The following is an 18,799-nucleotide window of genomic DNA, read 5'->3' as shown; positions in this document are numbered from 1 at the left end:
CACTGAAGTCACATCCTAAGCATGACAATCTGGACTGCTACTTAAAATCAGAATGTGGAGGCCAGGCATGGTGGCTCATGCCTGTAATCCCAGCACTTTGGGAGGCCAAGGCAGGCAGATAACCTGAGGTCAAGAGATCAAAACCATCCTGGCCAACATGGTGAAACCCTGCCTCTCCTAAAAATACAAAAATTAGCCGGGCATGGTGGCACGCACCTGTAATCCCAGCTACTCGGGAGGCTGAGGCTGGAGAATCGCTTGAACCTGGGAGGCGGAGGTGGTAGTGAGCCTAGATGGTACCACTGCATTTCGGCCTAGGCCAGAGGGGGACTCATCTCTCACACACACACACACAAACTCAGAATGGGGAGACAGAGCAGCAAGGGGAGAAATAACTAAGTAATGTAATTCCAGGCAGTGGTAAGAACTACGAGGAAAACAAGGCTAAAAGTGGGCTTGAAGGTCACTGAGGCTGCTGGCTTAGATAGATTCATCCTGGAGAAGCTGTCTTTGGGCAGATGTATGTCAGTCTATGGGCCAGTCATCGCCTGGGCACTAAGGAGTCCAGGTAGCTCCTGGAGAGAGCTGGGCACCTGCTGGCACCAAGGCCTGGAGGAGGGCTCAGGAAGTCTCTGCCTCCCCCAACAGCCTCCCTCAGCAGAACCATCAGGGGAAGAGCAGTGAAGATCAGTGGCCGCTCGGCGCTCAGCACCCTCCTTGCGGTCAGCCCCTGCCCTGCAGTCAGCATGTGGGGGAGAGGGTGCAGCTGAGACTGGCTGCTGCCTAGCGCCTGATTTATAAGGCATTTCTTCTGATTCTCCCCAATGCCGGCATTACCAGCAAAACTAATTCCGTCATTTGGGCCTTTATAATTGCATCTGCAAGTGCTTATTTCTGTGATGGACAATGCCGGCAGAAGTGTAATTTTCTTCTGCTGACAAAAAGGAAAAAAATAAATACGTATGGGGGGAAATTCCAAGGTTAATACAAGGTGATTGGAGGAGCCTACGGTGGGGGAATGGCTACATGCTTGGTCTGGCAAGGCCTGAGTCAGCAGTGCCAGTCTTTCTCCTGGCTGTAGCAAAGGGAAGGGGCGAGAGAGTGCCCCTCTGACGTTTCGTTTTGAGCACTTAACTATGTGCCACCAAATTTACCAAGCATTTCCTGCACTTTATTTCATTCCACCTTCCAAACAGCCCTATAGGACCAGCACCATAGCATCCTCACTTTATAGATGAAGGAGGGGACGGAGACTCAGAGAGGTCAATTGACTTGGCCAGGGTGACACAGTCACAGCGCTAGAACATGAACCAACATGGTTAACTCCAAGGCGTGCGCTCTTAAGACCTCCCCTCCCTTGCTGCTCCCTTTGGTGGGGCTGGGGGAGCGAAGTCTGAGCCTGAGAAATCTGAGTCCGAGCTTGAGACCTCGGCCATGGGATCCAGGGTGCTCCTACCAGGGTCATCCTCCTCACCCTGTTGATGCCCAATGGGCCCCCACAGGCAGTTTGCCCTTCTTGCCATGGTGGCTTCTGCTCCCTACCTTCTGCTTGGAGAGAGCGGGCTCCCAGCAACTCTAGCTATGCCCACCAGCAAAGGTGGCAGGGGTCTCTGGCTGTGGTTTCCCAGGATGTAGCCCCTGAGCCTAGACCCTCAGATACCCAAGCAGGTGCCTCCCACAGACCCTTAAAGAAGGACCCCACCCCTGCCCCAGGCTTGGTCTTGGTCTGTGCAGGTGACTCAGGGCCTGGATTGGAGGGAGCTGTGTGGCCCAACCTGAGGCCACCTTGGAAGGATGGGGCAGTCTGGCTGGCTGCTGGTGCCCTTCCTGACCCACCTGGGGCTTTTCCCACGGCACCCTCTCATGTAGTCCCCCTTCATCTTGTGCATTCAGAACTCTATGTCCAGCCCAGCTCCCGGCCCTCTGGTGCTCAGTGCAACATCCCATGCCCACTGTCCTGGGACCTGCTATTCCAACGGCGCTCAGGCTCTCCTGTCTCTTTGTCCCCTTCCTGAGAACCCCTTCTTACCCAGCCTGTCTTTGCAATTAACAGTCATCATCTCTCACCCTCTTCCATTGATTTGCCCTGGAACAGGGTCCCTTACAGGCACACCTTACAGGGTGCCTGCCTTGTGTGTCTTCGTGTCATCTCTCTTCCTGTGTCTCCATACTTCCTGCTTCTTTAAACACACGCACCACCACACACAACCCCTTTCTCTTCCTCTCTCTGCGTCTCAGGCAGTTGCCAACAGCTTTCTGCATCCTGCACCCCCCGCACACTCTCCTAGAAACTTTCTTTTCCTCTGTCTGGCTCAGGTAGACTCTACTCAGAGGTCTCCCACACCTCCACCCCTCATACACACACACACACACACACTCTCTCTCTCTCTCTCTCTCTCTCTTTCTTTCTCTGCCTCAAGCAGCGCCCCTACTTGTCCCCAGCCCAGTCTCAGCCCCTGTGGTCTCCTCCGCACCCCCTCCCTAGACACCTGGGTGTCTGTCCCTGCAGGCCACAGGCTGGCAGGCACGCACTCAATCACTCCCCACCAACGCCCACACTCCTGTCATGCACGCACCCTCACAGGAATGCCCCGCGCGGGGCTTCTGCTCTGAAGCAAGGCGGGCCCAGCTGCCTCCGCAGCAGCCCTGGGTCCCAGCAACAGAGGCAGGCGGCCGGTGCCGGCGAGCAGTTCTGCTCCCATGCACAAATCTGCAGAGAAGGGCACGCGGTACAATTTGTTCAGGAAACAATAGCAATGTTTGACATGTCATAAGGATTGATGGAGCAGAAATTTACATGGGAGAATGCATTTTTAAACAGCTCTGTGGAGCCCCAGTGCTTCGCTGGTAATGCTTTCCTCATTCATCATTCACTGAGCCCCTCTGAATAAGTCCTTAAACTGTATGAGATTAACTGCACTCTTGTAAGCTCTGGGGGGCTGGAGTGGCTGGCAGGAGGCAGGAAGACTCTGCTGCAGGAACCTGGTAGCCCAGAGGCTGGGGTGACCTCCACATGCCTGCTGGGGCCCCCGAGGCCCTTTTTCCTCCCCTCCCATAGTGCTATGGACAAGGGTTCCAGCTTCTCTCTGGTGTGTGAGGTAGAAGCCAGTGGCCAGGAAATACCATCCAGTCTGCCCCACACTTCTAGGAAAATGCTTGGTGCCTCGGTTTTCCCCTCTCATCTCAGTGATTTAATCTGAGAAGGAAGTGATTTAATCTGAGAAGGAAGCCAGGGCTGGACAGATGGGAGCATGGTGGGTGTTAGATGGGCAAGAGGGAAGTGTGGTGGGAAGCTGCTCTCTGAGTGCCTTTATGGGCATTCCTGGGGGTGGCCATGCACCCGGGAGAAAAGGAAATGACGGGTGCTCTAAGGAAAACGGCTCCCACTGCACTTTGTGTGAGGCATAAGAGGGTACATGTCCTGGATTGGCAATGGCACCAGGGGAGTGAGCGGTGGGGTGGAGGGGAGATGTTGGGGGACTGTGATCATAGGAAAAGGCTCTCATGCCTGCTCTGGGCCTTCTGAGCATGTGGGAGGCCTTAGAACAAGAGGGTGCTACTGTGAAGGGGGGCTTGGCTGGAGGCTCAAATCACTGGTTGGGCGGAGGGACCAAGCAGGAGGGCAGTGAGAACAGGATGGGGACCTGACTGGTGGTGAGGCCTGCAGAGAAAGGGAAGGGGACCTTCCCTCCCTTTTGTTCCATTGTGGACCTAGGCTGGACAGCCACCACTCCATCACCAGTGCCAATGGTAGACATTCCTAATGGATCACGGCATTGACTGCAGAGGAAGCCTCAGAATATCTCTCAATCAGTCTTTCCAACAACCAGTTGCAGGTGGAACTTGTGTTAATGCATCTTTGCTATCCTGCTGGACTCTCTGCTCCTTGAGGGTGAGAAATGAGTTTCTCCCTGGGGGGTGCAGTGCAAGACCGGGCACAAAAAGCCTCCAAAGGGATTTGTGGCCAGGTGCAAAGTCATGGAAATCCCACTGAGCTCGGGGGTGGGACCTGGGTTCTGCCCTATGTGTACGTGGGACGTTGCATAAGACACAGGGGCTGGCCAGCATGCTGCATATGCCTTCTCCGCAATGCCTGCTCCTGGCTGTCCTGGCGCCAGTGTCCATCCTCCAGCAGCCTCCTCACCTCGCCCACACACTGCCTTCTGCTCCTGCCTCTCAGACAGTCGCTAGGTTCCTAACAGGCCAAGTGGCTGCAGCCTCACACCCTTTGCACCCACAGGTCCCTCTGCTAGGTCACTCTTCCCTAGATCTCTGGGTTGCTGCTCCTTCTCTTCCCTGGGACCTCAGTGGACAGACTCCGATCTATGTTTGCAAAGCACTGGCATTTGTAAAAGCAAACTCTGACTACAACTCCAGGGCAGGAACAGAGGCTCCGAGATGAGGCAGTTAAGGCAGTCACACGGGGTAGTGGGAGGCAGTGGGGGCTTGGACCAGGGTGGTCAGAGAAGTCTAGGTGGACGTGGCTGGACTCCAGGTATGTTTGGAATCTGGAGCTGACGGTTCTTGCCAGTGGATAGGTGTGGTGGGAGAAGGTCATGGTTTTGGTAAGAGCGCCTGGGTGAATATTGACTGGGCTTCCCCCGCCCTCACTAGAATATAAGCTTTATGAGGGCAAGAACTGAGTCTATCTTGTTCCCCAGGGATCTCCAGCACCCATCTAGTTCCTGACACACAGGAAGCCCTCAACAAATATCAGTTAAATAGATGAAAGAATAAATAAGGTATCTGATGACTTATGAGGATATTTTTTTAGCAGACAAACTAAGGATCCTAATCCTGAGTAGATGGACTTCTAGGGAGGAAAGGACATCAGAAAGATGATGATGGAGGCTGGAGGAGAGATAAAGGAAGATGGGGAGGGGAGAGGGAGGAAGAGAGAAAGGAATTGATTAAGGGAGGAGGAGAAGGAAGAGGGGAGAGGAGGGAGGAGGAGGAAGGGGGAGGAGATCGAAGGAAGAACAGAAGGAGTAACCACAGGAACATCTGCTCTGAGCCTCAGTTTTCCTATCTGTAAAACGGAGGTAATGGTAGCACCCACCTCAGGGAATTATTGTGAGGATTAAGGAAGGTCATGCACACAGGCACTTCAGCTCTGTGCCCGGCACACAGGAGCCACTTTCTAAGTGGAGCTAGTATTATTTCCACTTCCAGTTCTAAGAGCTCTCTTTGTCCAGCCGTCTGCAAACGTGCTCCTGCTGAGCACCCTCCCAGCCCAGCCCTCCCACCTGCTTGTCCTGTGCCAGCAGCGGGTCCGTGGAGGTGGAGGGGAAGTGGCCCTAAGCCCTGCAGGAGGGGTGCTCTAGGGGAAGCCAGGCCCAGCCCGGGGTGGAGGCTGACGGGTGCTCTTGAGGTATGAGGCCCTCGGCTTGTTTGTTATCACAGACGCGGTGTTGTTCTTGGGCTCCCCCACCTTCTTCTTTATTTCCTTTTATTTTATTTTAAAACCTGGAAATAAAAATTGATGGGGAGCAAATTGCTCTGGCCAGCAGCTCTGTGCTTAACTGAGTCGTAGTGGGGGAAGCAATTACGGTATGTCACAGGCTGTCAGGGTGGCCGGTGGCCGCCTGCGCCGAGTGCCTGGCACCACCTGGTGGTCCCTGGGGCCTCTTGCTGGGGAGACGCCTGGAGGAGGGGTGTGGGGCTCCCCTCAGAGGCACAGGGATAACCAAGGTCATTCCCTTGCTGAGTGCCGTCTGTGGCCTTGGCACTGTGCAAGGCACTTCACCCAACCAGTCCCTAATCCTTTTTTTTTTTTTTTGAGACAGAGTCTCACTCTGTCGCCCAGGCTGGAGTGCAGTGGCGCGGTCTTGGCTCACTGCAACCTCTGCCTCCTGGGTTCAAGCAACTCTCGTGCCTTAGTCTCCAGAGTAGCTGGGATTACAGGTGCCCACCACCATGCTTGGCTAATTTCCTAATCCTTAAAACAACCAGAAACACAGGGGTCACATTCCATTTTATAGGCAAAGAAATTGGCCGACAATAACTGCAAAAGTAGTAGTAATAGCTTACTGATTTAATTCTTACTGGGTTCCGGGCATTATTCTAAGAAATGTACACATATTGACACATTTAACTTCCCTATGAGACAGGTACTAATACTATCTTCATTTTACGGACTAGGAAAGCGTGGCTCAGAGAGGTTAAACATGCCTGAAGTCACAGTTCCCACACAGTGCAAGAAAAAAGACCCAGCAAGACCAGAGGTTAAAAGTCCAAGGATGGTGTAGACAGGGAGTGGCAAGGGAGGCAAGGGCCGAGAGGAATCCGGAGACCATGAGTCAGTCAGGGCTTCCTGAAGGAGGCAGAGCGGAGCTGCAGCCGGAAAGACAGGCAGGGCCTTGACATGCAGGGGAGACAGCATTCCCGGCGGGGAACTGAGGCAGAAGCCCAAGGAGGCTGCAGTCCAGGGTGGGTGGTTCAGAGACAGCTCGGGGCACAGAGAGAAAATATGAAAGCCGGCATTGGAAGAACTGTCAGGTCCCCATGGCCAGCCCTTCACGTCCTTATCAACATGTCCCTGTCACTACTTAAGACATCTTCAAGGGTGTGTAATGGGTTGAATGGTGACCTCCCAAAAGATAGATCCACGTCCTAACCTCTGGGACCCACGAATGTGACCTTATTTGGAAAAGGGGAGTTTGAAAAAAGAATTATGTGGAAGATTTTGAGAGGAGACCATCCTGGGTTATTTGGGCAGGCCATAAATCCAGTGACAAGTGTCCTCATAACGACATCCAGAGGAGAGGCACAGAGAAGACGCATGCAGAGACCGGAGTCCTGCAGCCACAGGCCCTGAACGCCTGGAGCCTCCAGAAGCTGGGAAAGGCCAGGCAGGATTCCCCGCTCAGCCTGAGGAGGAAGGACAGCCCTGCCAGCCCCTCCATTTCAGATTTCTGACTCCACAGCTGCAGGAGAATACATTTCTGTAGTTTTAAGCCACCCAGCTGGTGGCACCCTAGGTAACATACAGGCGGTACCCAGGGAAGGGGCAGAGGAGCAATATGCTCACAATCAGAAGGGACTTGGGCCCTTTCTGGGGCCAGTTATTAAGTTGGGATGATGTGATAGAAGAGGAAAAGGGGAGGGGCCTGAGAGATGTGGGGACAGACACCGTGTCTGAGGCTCAGTTAAGCGGGACCTTATGAGCTGAGGAAATGAGAGAAGGGGGCAAAGACAGTCCAGTCAACCCCCTGGGGGTGCAGTGAAACCTGGGCCGGTAACGCCGCCTCCCACCATGACAGCATCTTCCCAATGTCCCCACCACAAGACATAAGTCTCACACCCTCCTTCCTCTCCCCTGCCCTGTGGGATACGAAGGCGTCAGGCAGCCCCCGGTCTAGTGGGAAGGTGCAGAGAGGTACCTGAGTGGGGGCTGGTCACTGCCTATGCTCCAGGGACATGTCCTCACTCCAAGGTGACTTGGTGCCTGGCAGGACACCCCCTACGCCTGTCACTGGCGGGCGCTGATTGGGCCGGCACATGCGGCTCGCTAATGAACCATATTGATTCCACATTCTTGTGTTGTCTCCCTAAATGGCAAGCCACACATCTGATAGATTAAATACCCACACGATTGCCCGCCTGACATCTCCGTCACTCCACCCGCAGGTCCCTGATGAATTTTACAGCCCCACGCTGCCAGAAGAAATTAAGGTCAAAGTCCCACGCAGGAAGTATAAATCTCCCATGATCTCTGAGACCAGCAGAGGGCTGTGGGCCCAGCCCCTCACTCACCTGGGCCCATGCAGCCCAGGGCTGCACCATGATGGTGCCGCTGGGTTCTGTGTGTGCGCACAGGGTCGGAGGGGGCACACTGGGTGGGAGGAGGTGCGCAGGGTGGGAGGGGTACGCTAGGAGCACCCACGGCCAAGAAGCAGCCCTCACTCCCAGTCCCCTGACATTTAGGTTTCCTGACTCCTCTGCCCACCCTGCCTCAGTTGTCAGAATGTCCTAACGCAGGCTGGAGAAACCCACTGAGAGAAGAGCCGCCTATCTCATTTATTTGCTTCCCAAGGAATCCAAAACACTGTGGCCTCAGTGTTTTAAAAACGTCCCTGGAAGGTGGAGAGGGCCCAGTAACATTCTCCCCATTTTGCAGATGGAGAAATGGAGGCGTTCAGAGAAAAGGGGCTGGCCCGAGGTCATTCAGTGAGTCAAACGCCTCAATCTTCTGACTGCCAGTTTGTAGGTGGCGATACAGTGGAAGCCTAAAGGGCTCTTTTGTCCTGGCTTTGTTCTCCTTTTAGGTGGGTGGGTGGGATTCTTCTGCAGGAGGCTGGGCCGGCAGAGGGAGCGCTGGGCCTGGGTTCGGCTTGGATGTCGGCTAATCGAGTTCAGTTTCTGACTCATCATATCTCAGCCCCTCGGTTTTGCCAGGCTGTCAGGGAGCAGTTCAGTCTCCATGAGGGGGCTGCACTGCCCCATGGTTAAGGGAAAGAATTTTGGCATCTTGGAGACAAGGGGGTTCGTGCCTCCATTCTGCCCCTTCCATGGGGGTGCGGTCTGACACAGAGCTACCTTCTCTGAAACTCAGTGCTCTCATCTATAAAATGGGGAGGCTAATTTCGACCTCACTAGGTTGTCATGAGGCTTCGATAACACATGTGACAGGAGCGCAGCTTGGCGCCAGGTTCTCAATATTAGTACCCATCATTTGATTAGCACCTGGTCTGTGTCAGGCACTGGGCTAAGCACTTTACACGTATGATTTCTCTCAAGCCCACATAATTCTATAATGAACTATCATCACCCCCACTTCCAAAAGAGCAAATGGAGGCACACAGAGGTGATCTGGCAGAGACTAAACAGCCATGCCTTCCCTAACTTTCACAAATTAACAGAAACTGATTTTTTTTAAGGTGGACACAATGCTACTTGGCTAAAATGCTAAATTTCCCAGCCTCCTTTGCAGCTAAGCACAGCCACATGAGATGAAATTTTGACCAGTGAAGTGAGATGAAAGCAGAAGTTTGCAAAGTACTTCCAGGAAGTATCCTCAAAAGGGAGGGGAGGTTCCCTTTTTCACTTCCTCCATCCTGTAGCTTAAGAGACAGATGTGATGGCTGGAGTTCTGGCAACCACCTGGGACTGTGAAGATGAGGAACACACCCTAGGGATGGTGGAGAAGAGAGCCAAAGGAGCCGCCCAAGGCTGCTCACCTGTATACTGCTTTTACATGGGAGAAAAATACACCTTGATCATATTTACACAAGTGTTTTTGGGGTCTCTGTTGCTGGTGGCTGTACTGGCTCATTGTTGATACAAGTAACCTATTCAAAATCATAGCTCAGAAACGGCTGAGTCAGGCCAGGCGCAGAGGCTCACTCCCGTAATCCCAGCACTTTGGGAGGCCGAGGGGGGCAGATCATGAAGTCAGGAGATTGAGATCATCCTGGCCAACATGGTGAAGACCCATCTCTACCAAAAATACAAAAATTAGCTGGGTGTGGTGGCACGCACCTGTAATTCCAGCTACTCAGGAGGTTGAGGCAGGAGAATCGCTTGAACCAGGGAGTTGAAAGTTGCAGTGAGCCATGATCACGCCACTACACTCCAGCCTGGCAAGAGAGCGAGACTCCATCTGAAAAAAAAAAAAAAAAAAAAGGAAAGAAAAGAAAAGAAAAGAAATGGCTGAGTCAGAGTAAACCTGGGTGGTCTAAGTCTGGAGGACAGGGTCTTTATCCCTTTGCTCCCTGTAGTGAACACTGGAGAAACAAAGTTGATACTACCTTCCTCCTCCTCATCAGATGGTGAAGCAGAGAAGGCTCCTTCTAGAGAAGTTCAAACTTAGTTTAGTTGAACATCTATCCATTAGTTGGTCATGAAATCAATCTAGTGGTTCATGGTTAGCACTTAGAAAATGAAATCTAGCAGAATTAAATCAGAAAACACTAGAGTGTATTATGACATGTATTCAGGAAGTACTGCTTTGCTGGAGATAAGTGTCCGTGTGAGTATGTGTCCTGGGTTATGAAATTAAATGTCGTTTTTACGACAGGCATATGGAACTTTGAGCCACTCCAGAAACAAGCTGGTAGGAGCCACAGCTACTATCCCCACTACAGAGATTACAGAGGGAGATTAAGCCACCTCAAACCCACAGGCCCAGCTCAACCTCTCCCTAAACCTCTGTGGGGCCTCCACCTACCTGCTCTAGGCTTTCTCCCAAATGTTCCCTGGACAAACTCGCACGCCCAGTTCCCAGTGGCTGCTTCTGTCATTCTCTCCCCTCTCTCCCCTGTCACCTGAGTTCCAGGGCTCATAACCTTCCTAGCTCATGGCACTGGTGGACTCTGAACGGGCATTTGGTCTGCAGCATTTACAAACTCATTCTGGCCCTGGCCACTGGTACAGCTGCCCATTGTCCCCTGGCCCAGGGGGTCCATTTTCTTCGCTCTGGTGTTCTCTGAGCCATTGTCTGAGCAGGAACAATCAGCAGCGAACCTACTGAAGGGTGACTTCTGACAGGCGCAGGGCACAGGGCGTCACGGGCTCTCTGTGCTGGAGGTGACTGTCTACAGGCACAGTCACGTGTTGTTGGAACAGGGGGCCTTAGTAAGCGGTCCAGCAGAATCCCTTCCTTTTCCAGATGAGGACGCTGAGGCCCCTGGAGCCATGGACCTGCTCAAGGTCACCCAGGCAGTGAGCGGCTCCCACCTTGCAAGTCCACTTTCCCTGGACTCTGGAGACAGCCACCTCCAAAAGGCTGGAGCCCAGCTTGGGAGGTGAGCCCTGAGGGTGACTGGCAAATGGAGGGGAAGTCAGGGGCTTTGGAGTCAGACCATCTGGGGTCTGAATCCCGGCTTGGCTGCTCACTAACTGGCTGGCCTGGGACAGGCCACTCACCTCTCCCGGTCTCGGCTTCTTCTACACAATGGGTACAGAAGAGACAGGGAACACTCTGTAAAATGTCTGGCATTCACTAAGCTCATACCGCTGCTTCAACAGGCCGGGGGTGAACACAGCATCCTCTTGTTTTGGCAAAGGTGCAAAGGTTAGCCGCAGGCAGAGCTGCTCGGTCAAGGATGGTAGATTCTGGAGGTGCTGGTGACAGAGGCTGTGGAGTGCTTCAAAGGCGGAACAGACAGTGAGGCCTTAAATCAATTTACCCAAAATCAATTTGTTGAACGACCAATCAGCGGAAAACCATCAGACCTCACACAAATACACAAGGTCCAGGATAATTCACTTCCCAGGCAGAGGCGGGGGCGCCCCAGCCGCAGTGGAGGAAAGGTGACGCCTGCTGTGCTCTCTCTCTCTCTGTCTCTCTCTCTTTCTCGTTCTCTCTCTCTCTTCTTCTCTTTTCCCTCTCCATCTCTCACTCTCTCCTCCCTCCCTCTCTCTTCCTCTTTCTCTCTCTCTACCCCAGTCCTACCTCTCACTCCATGCCATTTAGGTTTCACAGACAGATATTTAGATTAAAGAGATAAACACAGGCGAGGGGCCCTGAGGCCTGACAGACAGAAGAACTTCGGTTCTGTCAATCACCGACAGCCAGCTCAGCCTCCTCCAGCTCCCACCCCAGGCCCTCTGAGGGAGATGAACAGAAGTGCCTGTTAAATGGGCCCAGAAGTACATCCGCAGACACCTCCAAATGCGGGGAGAGTGTGTCCACAGAGGCCTTCCAGGCCAGCTTGGGGGCAGGGCTGCAAACACCTACTATTTACTCTGTGTGTGTGTGTGTGTGTGTGTGTGTGTGTGTGTCCCTCTCTCTTTAGACTCCCTCTTCCCCTCCCCAGGCTGCAGATAAAGAATTCAATTTTCTTTTAAACGGTGGGGAAATTGGAAGAGATTTTGTTCTGTTTAAACACAGCTGGAGTCTCAGGTCTCAAGGGTTTGAGAACAATGAGATCAATTAAGATGCCAATGGTGGGGGTGTCAGGAGGGGGTGGGGAGGGAGAATACCAGGCAGGGGTTGCTGGCGAACGCGCTGGAAGGGCTGGGCCGGCTCTGGAAGTCCAGCTCCTGATGATTCTCGGGCAGAGGCGCAAGGGCTGTCTTCCCTACTCTGACCAGCTTGTCCTCTTGGTTTTGTTAAAGCCTGTGGACTGGACCTGCCCCTTGGGCCCTGTTATCATCTCCCAGGCTTACTAAGAATTCATGTTGGCAATTTTTGTCATCAGCTTTATACAATGGTAGAATCAAGTCGATTCTGGCCTATGACCTGGCCTATGACCTGGCCATACATTATTTCACAGCATTGCTGAGATAGGAATTACTCTTCCCATTTTATGGAGGAGAAAATGGAAACCCAGAGCCCTTCAGTCACCGGCTCAAGGCCAACCTGCAGGCAGGAAGCTAAGGCAGGACCCCAACCCGCCTTGGGCCTACTTGCAGTCCTTTCCACTTGATATTCGGGACGGCGCAGTCAGTCAGGCGGAGATGGAGACGCATGCACCTTGCTGGCCTGGGAAGGAGAAGAGCGAAGCAACTCCAGCAAGGGTGGGGAGAGGAGGGTGGAGCAGCAGGAGGGATCTGGACTTCCACTGTCCCCACCTGCAGGTTGGAGCCTCATCCCTCCCTGGCTTCTTACAGTAGCCTCAGGGCGGGTCTCCAGCTTCCACCCCGGTCCCATCCGTCCCCTACCCCAGGCCTATTCTCCACTGAGGAGCAGCGAGGTGACCCATCCTCAGGGCTCTCCTAGACCTGCTACCCACGAGGGGCTCCCGGGCCTCATCACCTCCCGGCCTCTATGCCCCTCCTGCTCTCTGCACACCCACCAGCCAGGCTCTTGCTCAGAGCCTTTCACCTGCATCCCTCACCTGGGTTACTCTTTCCTGGATTTTCAACCTGGATCCCTGCTGGCTTCCTTCCAGGTTGTTTCATCTCACTTTCCAGGAGAAGCCTGTCCTCCTGCACCACTTGATAGAACAATGCAGTAGCAACCCCAGCCCTGCCACTCCCTGCCCCTGCCCCTGCCACTCCCTGCCCCTGCCCCTGCCCAGTCGTATTTCCCCACACCGCTCATCCCTACCCCACCGGCTCCGACTTTCCTTGTTCATCATCTGCCTCCTGCCCCTGGAACAGACAGGGAACTTGTCTGGCTCACCACTGTCATTCCAGGCTTAAATAGTCACTGGATTTGCATCTGGAGGGCACCCTTTGTCCCAGAGAGTGCATAGTTCTGCTCTGGGAGGGGAAGGAGGAGAGCAGACAATCCAAGGAGACACAGGGGCTCCCAGAGGGCCAGGAAGGCCCAGGGCAACTGGCTCTGACCAGCAGCAGCCAGGGAAGCAGGGTCAGCTCCCACCCACCTGTCTACAGGGCCAGACTGAAAGGCAGGGCAGATTTCAGTCTTGACCTTGGACTTGTATGTCCTGATTAGGACTAGGAGGCCCAGGGGATCCTCGAAGCTGGTGGCCATTACACCTCCCTACCCTTGGCCTGGGTCCCTGGGCTGGGGTCTGCAGCCCCAGGGATGCCTGACCTATGAAGGGCATTCAGAAGGCCTCCAGCCCATCTTCTCCTTGGACTCAGCAGGAGATTAAGGTCTGGAGAGGGGAGACAATGGGACAGGGTTACACGGCAAGTCAGTGGCCTGGAAGCCAGGTCTTAGGGTTCTCTGGCCGGCAGTCTTCTCGGTGACATGCTTGTCACCTGAAGGGATGTTGGAGGAGCATGGCACAGAGAGTGAAATGTGGGATCATGAGGCTTCAGGCTTGGACAAACATCTCGGTTGCCAACGGCCTGGGTGGTTTTGTGTATATAGTGTACCCTCTCTGTGCTTCATGTATCCTCATGAGGCCTCTGTTAACCTTCTCCTGCCCATATCCCTTCCTCCAGCAGCTGCCCTAGATACCCCAGACCACCCCAGACACCAAAGTAGGAGTCCAGCCTACTTTGTGTTGCACACACCAGGGGTGGGGCCCCCAAGATAGAGAGAACCTGCCTGGGGAAGGTTTTCAGTGGCGTGGGGAACACCTCCCAGAGAGCCCTCGTACAGGGGTGGGAACAGCCGCAGACAGCAAGACACACAGCATGCTGGGGCCCCAGAGAAGAGGCAGAGGAATTCCAGAGAGAGGACACATGCCAGTTACCAGGAAGACAGGGCTTTTTAAGGCGGGGGTGCTGCCAAGGGGACTGGCCCTTAGGGTCAGTGGGTTTCGATGGTCTCAAATAGGAAGGAGGGCGAGGCAGGCAAGTAGCAAGCAAAAACGCCGTGGCAAGAAAATGCTGAGGGTTGCAGGGGTGTGGAGGATCTGGGTGGGCAGGAGAGAAGGGTGTGAGGGGTATGGGGGCAAGGGCTGGAGAGCAGCTCAGGGCCAGGCTGCAGAGGCCTTGATTGCCAACCCAGGTCTAGAAGGCTTGAACTCCACTGGCCAGGGAGCGCCTGGGGTAGCAGGGATCACTGTCTTTTCCCTTCCCAGTCACTGAGAGCTTGTCCAAGGCTGGAAATGGGATTTGCAGGCTTCCCTTCTGCTCTCCTGCTTCCTTCTGCACCCTCCAGGAGGAGGCAAGGGAAACTGTGGAATCACGGCACTGTGCTCATGCGTGCCCGCTCAGAAGTGGTATGGAAAAGTGATCTCTGAGTGACTGTGACATTTACATTTGTGTAAATTCTGGGACATTCTCCCCATTGACAGCTGGGGAGATCTGTCCTCTCCCCTTGGATCTGGACTTGCCCTGGTGACTTAAAAATCAACAGAATTCAGCAGAAATGATGCAGTGTGACTTAGAGGCTGGGTCGAAAAAGGCCACGCAGCTTCTGTCTGGCTCTCTTGGGACATTCCTCCCCCAGAGGCCTCCCCTGGGGTGCACCTGCTCAGAACTCCCATGCTGGGAGATGCCAGGACACGTGTGGAGGCCACATGTAGGTGCTCGGGCCACAGTCCAGCTGCACTCACCCTTCAGCCGAATGAGCCAAGAGCACAGGCATGGCAGGGTGAGAACACCGTCAGAATGGATCCTCCAGGCCCTCTGTTTCCAGACTCCAGCTGGTCAAGTCACCTCAGATCCCAAGGAAAGAGAAAGCCTCCCTGCCGTACCTTTTCTGTATTCCTGACCCACCAAATCCATGAGCCATTTGTATTAAAAACGACTGTTGCTTTATGCCACCAAGTTTGGGTGGTTCCTTACGCAGCAATAAGAACAGAAGCAAGCTCTGTGGGAACAGAAGGCCCCAGCACTTTAGCCTTTGCTGACTGTTAACTGAATGTAGGGATGGATGAAAACCATGGAGAGGCACTGAGTTTATTTGGGCAGAGGACGATAAACTCCTGTGCCAGGGCAAGCCACGTAAGCTGCAGGGCCCAGGGCAACACGAGCACGCAGGGCCGGCTGTTCAGAAATTATCAGAATTTCAAGATGGTGACAGCAGAGCATTCAACCAAGTTTGGGGCCCTTCTGAGTCCACGTCCCCAGACCACTGCACAGGTAGCACACCTGGTAGCATGTATTCTCTGCCTCCCTCCGAAGAGTCTTGGTTCTCACCTGCAAGCTTGTTTAACCTTTCTCCGTGTTCTGGCCCTTGAGGCTAGAGTCTATGTGTTGGCTTCCCAGGGTTGGGCACAGACAAAAACTCAACCAACGCACCAACTGAGAGGACCCAGAGTCCAGGAAGTCACAGCCAAAGGCAGAAAATCTAGGAACTGAGAGAGCTAAGCTTAAATAACAATGCTCTCTGAAGCTCCACTGACTCCCAGATAAGACAGAACAAACCTTCAAGCTGGATAAGAGTAACAATAACTGTTCTAGCAATCACACCTGCCATTTACCCAGTGCCTCCTAATACACAAAATGCTTTAAATGCCCCATCTCTTTTCACTGTGGGATAAATATTATTGTTATTCTCTCCACAGCACACTCTGGAGACTGAGGGTCAGGACACAGCTAAGCACCTGCCCAGGGCCACAGAGACAGCAGGCAGCAGAGCCAGAATTTGAAGCTGGGTCTCTGGTTCCAAAGCCTTGCTCCTATAGCAAGGTTCCCTCCTGCAGTAGTAGATACAGCTGAGAGGCTTCCACAGATGTTGCAGAGCTACATGTCCTTCTGCTGGGGGCCAAGGGACCAGGGAGGAGCTGGGGTTTGCCCCAGGGAGCACCAAGACTAAGACAGGCAGTGAACTGGCTTCCTGGATCATCTGGCTGGGTCATTAGGTTTCCAGCACCTTGAGTGGGGCCCATGTTAGACTTCTTGGATTCAGCAGCACGGAGGGACAGGGGTGATCTCTGAGCCTGAAGGCTGGGGGTGTCCTGGCAGTCACAGAGCAGGGGGAGAGGCCCTGCAGCCTTACAGCTAGTGGAACAGGCCTGCTGCATTTGAAGTCCTCCAGGATTGAAGCTTGCCTTCACCAGGGCCAGCCCAGGGCAATGACATCACACCCACCTTTTCCTTGTGGGGTCAATGCTGTGGGTGGGAGGGGAAGGAGAGATGGGGACAAACAGCAATGGGGCTGACATTGATGCAGCAGGGCTGTCTGCTGATGTGGCAGGGGAGGGAGGCTGGCCTGGACCAGGAGGAAATGCCAGTTAGCTCTGGCAGGGGGAAGTGAAGTCTTTGGGAATCTTCCTGAGACTTCCAGATGGGAGCTGAGAGAGAAGGGGTAGGGCAGGAGACAGGCTCTAGAGGACAGTGGGTGGGTGGGGACCCTTGCAGGGTGGGTGGCTCGTTCATGTTGCTGGGCATGAAACTAAACAGCAAGAATGGCTCCTCTTTCTCTTTGGACAGTGCAAATTGGAATTAAAGCCTTACTAACCCAGAAGAGCCTGAACCAGCCCCTGGCCCAGTCATCTTACTGGGACCCAGAGGTTCAGTGACTAGCCAAGGTCACCTGGCTGCCTGAGGCAGGGCCACAGCTCCGAGAGTGGTGTCCCTGCCCAGGGCCCAGGTTCCCTGGAGGCTCAGCCAGGAGGCCAGGCATGACTTGCTGACATTTCCAGTGTGTGTTCCTAGCCAGCCTCTGTGCTGTGTCTTCATGAATCATTTCATTTGACTCTCACAACAATCCTCCAAGGTAGGCACCTAACAGGTTGTCTCCCACAGCTCACAGAAGAGGAAACTGAGGCCCAGTGTCTCATCCAGGGTCCACCGCGGCAGAGCTGGGCTTGTCCACAGGCCGAAGGGGTGGTGGGCAGCCAGGTGAGACCCTGAAGGCCAATGATGAAAATACCCACTCCTGCCATCTGTAAGACTTACCTATTTACACCACATCACTGCACTGGGTCTCCCGACAGTCCAGCACTGCGGGCTGGGCAGGTACTACTTTCCCGTTTCATAGGACGAAAGCCAAGTCCCAGAGAAGAAGTGACCAGTTCACAGTAAGACAGGATTGCAGGGACTCCCTGGATGGCTTGTGGCCCTGCCCAAGATGCTGCCAGTCTCCCAAGGATGGGCTGGGAAGAGGGGGCAGAGAGATGAGAGCGGAGGAGGCCTTTTGGCCACCTCCAGCCAGTCCTGTCTGTCTGGAGCTGAGAGGTGGAGCTCTAGCCACCGGCTCAACAAACCACAAGCTGGTCCTGGGGCCCCACACCTGCCCAGTCAGGACTCTTCAGGGCCTCTCCTTCTTTTTTGGCTTCCTCCAACTGGGGAAGAAGCCTGTCTTGTCTGAAGTCCATCTTCTGCCCATTTCTGCCATGCCCCACCCCCTGCAGGAGGGGGAGAAGGCCTTGGAGCTCAGGGGCGCTGCCACCCTTCCTCAGCACACTTCACCTCTTCCACTGCCCAGAGGACATGGAGCTAATAAATATAGGGACATATGCCCCATGCTGCAGGAGGCCAGGCTGGTTCCTCGCACATCCTAGGTACAACCTCTGCCAGCTGTTTCCCAAACACCTGCCACCGTCACAAGGATGGAACAGGCAAAGGGGTGTGGACAGTTGGATATAGGCCTTTCCCACTATCAGAACAGCATCCCAATGGGCACACGGCGGGGAGTATCAATCTGGGAAGAAGAGAAATAGCCAAGCCTCTTGTGCTTCAAAGGAGCAGGACCCCACTTCCCTGCACATCACACACGCCCCTCACTGCACTCCGGCCACAGGGCCTTTGCACATGCTGTTCTCTCCTCCAGGGTTTTTTTGTTTTGTTTTTGAGATAGGGCCTCACTCTGTTGTCCAGGCTGGAGTGCAGTGGATCATGGCTCACTGGAGTGCAATGGATCATGACTCACTGAAGTCTCAACCTCCTGGGCTCAGGTGATCCTCTCAACTAAGCCTCCACAGTAGCTGGAACTAAAGGTGTATGCCACCATACCTGGCTAATTTTTTTTTTTTCTTTTTGTGCAGAGTTGGGGTTTTGCCATGTTGCCCAGGCTGGTCTTGAACTCCTAGGCACAAGTGATCCACTTGCCTTGGTCTCCCAAAGTGTTGGGATTCCAGGCATGAGCCACTGTTCCCAGCCTCTTTTCTCCAATGTTATTCCCTATCTGCCTTCACCAGTTAATGCTTACTCAAATGCCACTTCCTTAGGGAAGCCTTCCTGGACCCCAGGCAAGGTCAGGTACCCTGTTAGAGGTTCTCGTAGCTCCCTGATCTCTCCATCACAGCAAGTAATACTCAATGTAAAGATTCATTTCGTACTTAGTCCAGCTTTCCTGCAAGACTGTAAACTTTATTATATTTGTTTATTTATTTATTTTTGAGACAGAGTCTCACTCTGTCGCCCAGGCTGGAGTGCAGTGGTGCAATCTCGGCTCACTGCAAGCTCCGCCTCCCAGGTTCATGCCATTCTCCTGCCTCAGCCTCCCGAGTAGCTGGGACTACAGGCGCCAGCCACCACACCAGGCTAATTTTTTTTTTTTTTTTGTATTTTTAGTAGAGACAGAGTTTCACCATGTTAGCCA

At 53.8% G+C, this 18,799-nt stretch overlaps 1 protein-coding gene across 1 annotated transcript in view; it reads right to left on the bottom strand.

The window, feature by feature from the left end:
* CDH23 (cadherin-related 23) overlaps nucleotides 1-18,799 on the bottom strand; it is a 310,969-nt gene that overhangs the window by 64,090 nt on the left and 228,080 nt on the right.

The sequence above is a fragment of the Mandrillus leucophaeus genome, unplaced genomic scaffold (assembly GCF_000951045.1).
Source record: "Mandrillus leucophaeus isolate KB7577 unplaced genomic scaffold, Mleu.le_1.0 Scaffold39, whole genome shotgun sequence".
In the NCBI taxonomy this organism is placed as follows: domain Eukaryota; kingdom Metazoa; phylum Chordata; class Mammalia; order Primates; family Cercopithecidae; genus Mandrillus; species Mandrillus leucophaeus.
Note: the sequence above shows the minus strand (reverse complement) of the source record. Positions and strands in the feature narration are given on the sequence as shown.